Below are 10,853 nucleotides of genomic sequence, written 5' to 3'. Positions count from 1 at the left end.
AGATTTTCTCAAGGTATGGATTCGCTCTTTTTTTTTTTTTTTTTTTTTTTGAGATGGAGTTTCACTCATGTTACCCAGGCTGGGGTGCAATGGCGCGATCTCGGCTCACCGCAACCTCCGCCTTCTGGGTTCAGGCAATTCTCCTGCCTCAGCCTCCTGAGTAGCTGGGATTACAGGCACGCACCACCATGCCCAGCTAATTTTTTGTATTTTTAGTAGAGACGGGGTTTCACCATGTTGACCAGGATGGTCTCGATCTCTTGACCTCGTGATCCACCCGCCTCGGCCTCCCAAAGTGCTGGGATTACAGGCTTGAGCCACCGCACCCGGCCTGGATTTGCTCTTAATGAAATTACAAGAAATTTTACTTTTAATTTTAAAAGTTTTTTCTTTTAAAAACTTTTCAGAATCATAACTCAGAAGTCCAACTTTTGCTATGCCTCAATGCTTTCAGCACTTTTTCCCCTTAAGAAGACCTAAAATGATAACTCTCTCCTTTGCTTTTTTCATCAGTCACTGTAACGGTTTTTCCTCTGGTTCTAACTGTTGTTATGGCCTGATACTGAAATATTTTACCTTGAAAGTCAAACGAAGAAGCAATGTTTTCCTCTACTATAACTTGATTCTGTACTCTGGGCTTTTCTTGATATGTCTAAATTTTCAAGTAATCAGAAAACTCATGCTGTTTTTAAGAGTCATGTATTCCTCTGCTATACTCATAACCTTGAACACATTCTTCCTGTGTCTGATTAAATCAAACAAATTTTTCATCAAGTTTTAATTCCAGATTATCTAAATGGGCTTCCATTAAGAAAAAACAGTTATAGTGCAAAAGGTTTTTTTTTTTTGTTTTCCCTTTTTGGTGACTGGCTTTAGATACAAGATTTTATAATTCTTATGCCAGATTTTACATCTGTTTCCTTTCAAAGTCATTTTGATTATTACTTCAATAAAATGAGTAACTGTTATTTCACAATGACCTGCGATTCTCTTTTAATCAGATGTGTTGAGTCTTTTAAAGTCTTTAAAAAATGTCCCCAATATTAAAATCCTAAATTAAGTGTCTGACTTATTTTTATTGCTGGGTTTATTAAAGCTATAAAAATTACTGACTTCAAGGTTGCAGTATCATTTTACAGCTTCCAGTCAGACCATGAACTCCAGTATTATCATCCCTAACCTGATAATTATATATACTGAAAATAATCAGTCAGAGAACTCCCTCCAGCCACCTTGAAAAAGTCTTTATTAGGTTCTGTTAACAAATCTTTGTGCTTTTAAGTTACAGGGCTTCAACTCCTGAGGACATATATCTCATCTAAAGAAGGCATTAACTCCTGTCAGTATCTAACACCAAATTCAAGTTAAACAAAGCTCATCTTCTGACTCAGGCAAAACTGACAAGCAAAGTATACAGTTTTCATGAGACACATGGGCAGGCTTTTATTCAAAAACATTAAGATTTATTTAATAATTTTGCCTTCATCTGAAATAATATAATTCATTCTATGCCTTGATACTAAATAATTTAAATGCTTAACTCATTTTCTGTCATTCTCAAAACTAGGCAGAACTAGTTTTACCTTTTTGTTTAAAATATTTGTTAATACCTCATGTTTTATGTCCAGACTTTGAAACTATTCAATCCCTCCAGGCCTAGAGACTATTACATTGTAAAGGCCAGTTTTGGGGGCTAAAATTAATTCAGACCCTCCAAATCAAGGATTGGCACACAAATGCCTCAACAGCTGAACAAAATGTTAGTGTTTTCTATAGCTAATTGCTGCAAGCCAAGATTACAGTAGCTCAATACATAGAATTTACAGATAAGTTAATTTTATAAACTTGCATTTGGCTTTTGATTTTTGGTTCTTATGTGGCTTAAAAGAGATTTTAGATTAATTAATGCCTGTTCACCTCTATTTGCATGTGCCCTGGAACGTTTAATTGGCTATGAGTCTCTTGACTCTTAAGTCTCTTGACCATAGGATTTCCACCAAGGGACATAATGGACCTGGGGCAGGTAGCACACCACCATCACATCAGTATGGGACAAAATAGAAGCTTGGTCATTGATACTGCCTCTGGCAGGCCTTGTATAAAAAGGGGGACCTATAAGCTAAAATAAATAAAAATAAATAAACTAAATAATCTTAATCCCCCTTCCCCTACAGAATGTACCTGGCTCTTGGACAAAGGGAATAAAAAAAAAATTGAGACACTAGTTGAGGCTGTGATGGGAAGCAGAGTGGGGAGGGGATAGGATTCACCTCCTATACCTTCCCCCTAACTTGAAAATTAGGCACAATTGACCAGCATCAACACTAAAACAGAAATCATAAGACTGACGGAATAGACTCTTTATGGCAATAAGATATCAAATTATAGATAGGATCTCAGCCCATATCACTCAAGGGTTAAGTATCTTCCCCATGGTAAATGAAGTCATAGGTCACATACATGTTTGTTCAATATACATGTGTAAAAACCACATCCATAAATATTCATAGCTCCCCTGTTCAACCAGAAGACTGGAAAAGAAGAATCCCCTTAGATCAGCTACCACAAAATGGAAGGGCCCCCATCAGGTATTTTTAAGCACCCCTATTGCTGTTGTACTTCAGGGAATCACTAGCTGGGTATACCTGTTCAAGATTTAACCTGTTTCTTATGAGTCCAAACAGACACTTGAGAAAGAAAACAAACCCTACACTTGTGAACCGTTAGAAGATCTAAAGCTGTTGTTTTGCAACTAAACACATAAGCAACATCCAAAGTCCTTTTTCCAGGTACTCAACATTCTTAACAACTCCCAACCCACACAGGTTTGCACCGCCAATGCATATTCATGGCTATATGGTCATTCATTCATTTAGCCTATAAATAACTTGTCGCTCATTTGGGATCATGAAACCAGTATATTGATAATGTTTGGTTCTGGGGTCAGTGTACAACAGAACAAGCAAATCCCTCTAATATACATTTTATAATATCATTTACCCTAGCTTTAAGCAAACAATGGGCCTTATGTTGGCTGGGGTTGAAGTTGCCATCAGTTTATTGGCTCCATGGGGAAAACTTGCCTATCATAATGCAACTCCTAAAAACTTTCCTCCTTCATTCTACACACTGTCCTTAAAACAGGGGACACATTAAAACGCTCCCTTGATTTCTTAGCAGATATAACAATGGATATTAGATTAACACTAGCTTACTGATTGGTTGAACAAGGGGGAGTATGCACTTTAATAAATTAAACCTGCTGCAATTGTGGAAACACCTTAGGTGAAATAGAAGAAGGTATACAGAAAATATATGAACGAGCTGTCTAGTGCATAAATATAACCAAGGCATGGATCCCAACTATATCTGATCTACCACTGAAAGTGCCTTCCTGAGTCTCCCTCATTTTTTGCCCTTCCTCGTACCTTTGATAGCTAACTTGTTATTACTAATTTTTGGCCCTTGCTTGTTTAACTCTTGATAAAGTCTGTATGTGATAGATTACAATACTCAAGACTCCACACAAAGATGATGATGGCACAAGGCTTCCAAACCATTCCATATTCTCATTTGGCAAATATAGACATCCTGTTCCCTTAGATCAGGGATCCAGAGATTTTTGCTTCTCCAATACTAGGCAGGGCCTATGCCTGTGGAATCATCAGAATATCACACAAATGAGGACCTTCCGTGGCTCCCTAGAGGCCAGCTGCAAACTCTTACAAGAGAATCCTTCCCCAAAGATTAACACCCACTGTCAGTCAGAGACGTTACAGAATAATGACCTGCATCCTTCATTTCCCCTTAAGAGTAAGGGTTCTCTCATAAGAGGAGATTATGCTGGGGAAATAGGAGCATAGAATAGCCAGAGTGATACCATTTTAAAATCAACTCCCAAAAGTTGATTTTATGCCTTTGGGAAGTAACATTTCTTGCCAGTCATGACCCATGGTCCTAGGATGTTTTTGGCTAAGGAAGCAGCTTAGTAATCCTTAAGAGGAAAAACTCCTACAATAATAAATGTTCAGATGCTCCACTATCACATAAAAATATATTGAGATGATTATCGTCATGCCTTGATGTGTTTACATATTAAAATGCCAAGATAACTTTCAACAAAATACTAGTGTTGTCATGCAGTCAGCCCACCAGCACATAGACATAATAACTTAGCTTTTACTAGATAAGATCGTATATAAAAAGGGTCTAAAAGAAAGATGGCATATGTCTCCCTTTGCTTTCTTAAGATGCTCTACTCTGTATCTGAGTAGCTTTCAATAAACTCTCTTTCACTGCACTCAGCAACTTTCCTTGAATTCTTTCCTGTTTGAGATCCAAGAATGCTCTCCTGGGGTTTGGATCAGGAGTCCTTTTAATGGCAACTCTGTAAATGTGGATAAATATACAGAAATATATTGGAAGAAAGGTAGATAGAGACAAAAATATTGGAAACTCTATACTCTATACCAAGAAAATTGGATATTAATTTCATTACATATGTGCATTATCTAATTTAGTTCTTATAATAGATATATAAAGTATGGGCATTAATATTTCTATTTTATAGATAAGGAAAGTGTAGTTTAGAAAAATAAAATAATTTATTCAAGGTCGCTCAGCTGGGAAATTGATGGGCAACATTTTGAAAAACACATTCTTATGATTTCAGAGTTCACATGTTACCACACTATATACTTGGCTGAAATCAGAGAGCATACACTACAATAGCTAATATTTGAGATTAAGCATGAACAGTTACAGAGTCATGTGACAAACATCTCACTTCTAGAATTCCTAGCGATATTTCTATTCAGACTTCTCACTTCTATTTTATTTTAAATTACTTTTTAAAATTTTTAATTGAAATATATAACCTATGCAATTCTTAGTATTTGGCTATCAGTCTATTAAATCTAACTGTTTGGCCCTCAGTCTATTAAATCTGAGTGTTTGGCGCTCAGCTTATTAAATCTGGACATTTAGAAATAGTCACATACAGACTAGCCTGGTAAAACTTTGATTCTTTGTGACTCATATATGAATACCCACAAAATGCATAAGACTTCACAAGGAGAAGTTAATATGTCTTTGGGACAAAGAGCAGAAGCAATAATCCTCAAGTTAAGGATCACCAATGACTCCTTAAAGCTAGGGTCATGAAATTTAGATGTTTGTGTTATCTGGGAGAGAGAGAAAAAAAAGATGGATGCTTGCCTCATGGTGAAAAAAAAATTACAATCTTATGAAGGGCATGAGACAATGCATTGACTGACATTTCCCTGTCCTTTATTTTGTTTGAGGGTAATAACCATTTCCCAGGTTCCTGTAAATGAGAAAGTTTTTTGTGTATGCATATGTTATATTATGAAAAATTCAAATCATTGAACTGATGTTCTGGCACCAGTGAAATCCAGAAAACCATGACATGGGCTGTACTGAGTGTAAAAGTAATGTGAATAGGAAGAAAGAGATTTCATTGAGAGATAATTATACAAATTTGATATAAATATAACATTTTAAAATTTCTGCAAGAGCAAACCAAGGGTAACAGTTATAGAAACTACGAAATACAGAAAGTTTATGTAAAATTTATCAATATTTTACTGTCTATTAAAATATGCATTAAAACATTGACATTTAACTTACTACTTATTAATGTTTGTTTAAATTTTAATAAATACACTAATGTCATTCCTGAAATAAGAAAAAGCAAATAATAATCTAGGGAATAGATTACATACAAATATAGCAAAAAGTTAATTCCTTCAATTATGACACATGTTTTTGATTATCTAAACAATACTCTCAGGCAGAATTTTATCAGGAAGCAGAATGCAACTCACATAATTCAAAGAGACTTTAAGAAAGAAACTTCTTACATAGATGTGTATAGGTAAAGGAATTAATAAGGAATGCTGGTTGAGGCACCCAAAGTCTAGCAATAATGGAAAATGAATGGGAAGAGAATGTATGGACATATGCTTTCTTTTCTCATGGGTAAATTTCTGTGATCAAATGGTTGAGTTATATGGCTGGTGTATATTTAACTTTTGAATAATTGACACTTTTTGCCAAATGGACTATACCATTTTTCATTCTTACTAGCAATATATGAGAGTTGTACTCCTACATATTTCCCAAATTTCATATGGTCAGTAGTCAGTATTGTTAATTTGAGAAATTCTAAGTACATAGTGTTTAAAGTTGCATTTCCCAGTGATAAAGAATGTTGGAACATTTTCTTGTGCTTTGTTGTCATTTTTATCTTTTCTAAAATTTGGCTCAAATTATTTGTTCATTCTTATAATAGGTTGTTTTTCTATTACTGCGTTATTAGAGTTTTCTATGTATCTTGTATGTATGCATTGAAAATCTATCAGTGTGTGGCTTTTCATTTTTCTAAAATTTTCTTTCATAAAGATGATATCCACATAGTTTTAATCTTAATATAACAGCATTTTAGGAAAGTTTTACATTTACAGAGAACTGAGAAGTTAGTACAAAATGGCTACATATGCCTCAACCTATTGTTGAACTATCATTAATATCTTACATAGATATACCTTTATTAAAATTGATGAAGAAATAGTAACACATTATGAATTAAACTTAATTTATATTTCTTTAGTTTTTTCACCTAATTTTAGTTGCTATTCAAGAATTTCATCCAGGATACATTATTACATTGACATGACATGTCTCCTTTATTGTGACCATTTCTCAGACTTTCACTGTTTTTGAAGACTTAAACAATTTTAAGAAGTAATGGTCATAAATTTTGTAGAATTTCTCTCTATTGGCAATTGTCTAATATTTTACTCATGGTTAAATTGGGGTTATGGGTTTTAGGTGAAAAACCATGGGGATAGACTTCTCTTTTAATTACATCATATCAAAAGTTCACCCTATTAACATGATTTATCACTGTGAATACTGATTTTCATCATTTGGCTGAGAAATTTTATCAAGTTTCACCACTCTAATGCTATATTTTTTCTTCATTTTCATACTTTATACTTTGAAAGAAAGTCACTATACAGTCTACACTTAAGAAGTGGAGATTTATGCTACACCTTAATGAAGGCAGAATTATTTATATAAATAATTTTGAATTCTTCTGGAAAGGAGATATGTCTCTTTCTCCTTTTCATTTGTTAATCCAAATATTTATGTATATGCATGTGAATTTATGGCTATTTATTTTATACTTTAGGTGATAATCCAATACTATGTCATCTGTTTTATTCAAATTATTACAGCGATTGATCATTTGAATCATTTTCAGCTCTCACTTGTATCGTGTTGCCATAGGCTAATCACTGTAGTTTATTGGACTTTTGTTTTTCTTTTAATTTTAGAATACTCTTAATCCCTCACATTCAGATACTCTAAGCTCATCTTTTATACTCTTAGATTAAACCATTTCTGAGAGATTCCCTGGCTCCATTTATTGGAAAATTGAATAAGAAATCATGATCTGTACACTAGTGTGCTCATTGCTACTGGGGTTTCATTGCTTTTAGGCCCTCTCACCTGATACAGCACAGCAGTGAAATATATGTATGTGTACTAACCTATGAATGAAAACATATTTATAAATATTTGTATATAAACCACCTCTATCTATATGAGGCTAAACATGAACTTACACTGATGTCTCTAGCCACATGTTCATTCTATCCTCATCTCCATGTTTATTTGAGAATTAATATTTTAACAGTAAAAATCTGGACTCCCAATATCCACCATCCATTTATTTATTGTTCAAATTCAGTACGTACATATAGCAATGTTGGAATTGGTAACCTGAACCAATTCTTTGAAAAAAAGTTGAAAAATAACTTTATCAATTAGAATATGGTATTTACATGTAGATCTTTTTGCCATTAGTCTTATGAATTTTATTTATTTCCAAAGTTACTTAGGTCACCAATTCCCTATCCCAACCCATAGGAGTTTAAATGAGGTCACATTAATTTCTGGGGTTGCTGGACATCTTAAATGTTGTTTTTATCAATTTTCAACATTAAGTCTCATTCATTGTGCTGTGAAGTTCTATAGTTTTTGAAAATAAATATTATGCATCTACCATTTCAGTAATACATTGAAAGTTTTGCAACCCTAAATATCTCCTGTGCTTTAACAATTAATTCCTTTCTCCAAACTTACATATACCACCAATATTTTATTGCCTGCATAGTTTTTTCATTTTTCAGAGTTTCTAAAATTGAAATTATACCTTATATAGCCTTTTCAGATTGGCTTCATTGATTTAGCTACATGCAATTCAGGTTCCTCCATGTTTTCATGGCTTGATAATTCATTTTTTTTTTAATTTCTGGCTAAGATTCCATTGTATGGATTTATCAAGTTAATTTAGCCATTCACCTGCAGATATAAATTTTGTGTGCTTCTAGTTTTTGACAATTACACAGGTTTTTGTGTAGACATGTTTTCAGTTCACTTAGGTATATACCTAAGAGCAGTAATGCACTTATATACTTAAGAGGTAATAAGCAGCAATACTCTTAGGTATAGTAAAAATATGTTTAGTTTTATAAGAAACTGTCTAAAAAACATCAAAATTGGTTGTATTATTTGCAATTTTTACCAGAAATGAATGATAGCCTCATATTCTTACCAGATTTTAATATTGGTACTTTTGTTTGTTTGTTTTGATACACAGTTTTATCACCCAGGCTGTGTTGTTAGATTTTTGGATCTTAGTCATTCTTACAGATGTATATTTGTATCTCATTATTTTAATTTTAAGTTGCTAATGGCAAATGATTTTGGATATCTTCATATGCTTAAGTGCTATTTGTGTATCATCTTTGGTAAGGTTATAAGTTTTTGCCATTTTAAATTAGGGCTTTTTTCTTATTGTTGTGTTTTACAAGTCTGTATAAATTAAATACAAATCTTTTATTAGATACATGTTATGCAAATATTTCTTTCAAGTCTGTGACTTGTCTTTTCATTCTCTTAAGCACCTTTCACACAGTTTTTAATTTTTGTTGTAATAATTTAAGTTCTGAGGTACAAGTGCAGAATGTGCAGGTTTTTTACATAGGTACATGTGGTTCCACATATGAGTTTTTTTTCATAGATATTGATTTTTATCATAGATATTGCTTTTTTCATAGATTTTTTTTTTGGCTGTATACTCAAAAGTCTTTTATTAATCAATAATCATCTTGTTTTCTACTATGTTTTCTTCTAAAAGTTTTATGGCTTTACATTTTAAATTTAGGTCTATGATCTATTGTGAGTTGATATTTATAGAAAGTGTAAAATCAGTCTAGAATTTTTGCACAGAGAAATCTAATTTTTCAGTACTATTTGCTGAACATATCATTTTCCACTCAAATTTACTTTACTCTTTTATAAAAATCAGTTAGCTATATTTGTGTGAGTCTAATTTTAGCTTTTCTCTTCTGTTCCATTCATCTATGAGTTTATTGTTTCAGCAATATGACACTTTCTTAATTAATGCAGATTTGTAATGTCTTGAAATAGAATATTATAATTCATCTAACTTTATTTTTATTCAACATTGTGTTGGATATTCTGGGTCTAGCTTTTCCATGTAAAAATAAAAATCAGATTTGTCAATATCGGAAAAATAGCTTTCTGGGATTTTTATTGGGTTTGTATTACATTTATAGATGCAGTTGAAAATTGACATCTTAACAATAATGAGTCTTCTAATCTGTGAACCTGGAACATCATCACTTTTATTTTTATTTTTGTTATTATAAAGTCTTAACTTTTATTTTAGATACAGGGTGTACTTACGTAGGATTCTTACATAGGTATATTGTACCCAGGCAGTGAGCAAAGTAGGCCATAGGTAGTCTTTCAACCCATGCTCTCCTTCTTTATCCCCCATCTTGTAGTCCACAGTGACTGTTGTACTCATGTTTATGTCCATGTGTCCATGTGTGCTCAATGTTAAGCTCCCACTTATAAGTGAAAACATGTGGTATTTGGTTTTCTGTTCCTGCATTAATTTCCTTAGGATTATGGTCTCCAGCTGCATCCATGTTGCTGTAAAGGAAATGATATCATTCTTTTTTATGGCTGTGTAGTATTCTATGATGTACATGTATAAAATATTCTTTATCCAGTCCACCATTGATGGGTACCTAGGCTGATTCTATGTCTTTGATATTGTGGATAGGGCTGTAATACACATACAAATTCATGCATCTTTTTGGTAGAATATTCTATACTCCTGAGTAATGTTGCTGATCGAATGGTAGTTGTTTTAAGTTCTTTGAGAATTATCCAAACTCCTTTCCACAGGGGCTGAACTAATTTATAATACTTTCACAGTACAGGGAATAAGCACTTCCTTTTCTCCACAGCCTCACCAGCATCTGTTGTTTTTTGACTTTTTAATTATACTCATTCTGACTGGTGTGAGATGGTTTTGATTTGTTATTTTGATTTGTGTTTCTGTGATGATTAGTGATGCTAAGCATTTTCCATAGGTTTATTGACCACTTGAATGTCTTCTTTTGAGAGTTAGCTCTTCATATCCTGTGCCCACTTTTTAATGGGGTTATTTGTTTTTTGTTATATGTTTAAGTACTTCATAGATTTTGAATATGGTTTGGCTATGTCCCACTCAAATATCATCTTGAAGTTTAGTTCCCATAATCCCCACATATCATAAAATGGACTCTTTGAGAGGTAATTGAACCATGGGGCTGAGTTTTCCCTTGCTTTTCTCATGATAATGAATATGTCTCAGGAGATCTGATGGTTTGATGATTTTACAAAGGGCAGTTCCCTGAATATGCTCTCTTGCCTGCTACCAGGTAAATCTTGCCTTCGGTTCTCTT

Source organism: Sapajus apella, unplaced genomic scaffold, assembly GCF_009761245.1.
Source record: "Sapajus apella isolate SASKATOON/1434 unplaced genomic scaffold, GSC_monkey_1.0 scaffold6, whole genome shotgun sequence".
NCBI classification, from domain to species: Eukaryota; Metazoa; Chordata; class Mammalia; order Primates; family Cebidae; genus Sapajus; species Sapajus apella.
The sequence above is the reverse complement of the archived record's forward strand: the minus strand, read 5'-3'. Positions refer to the sequence as shown.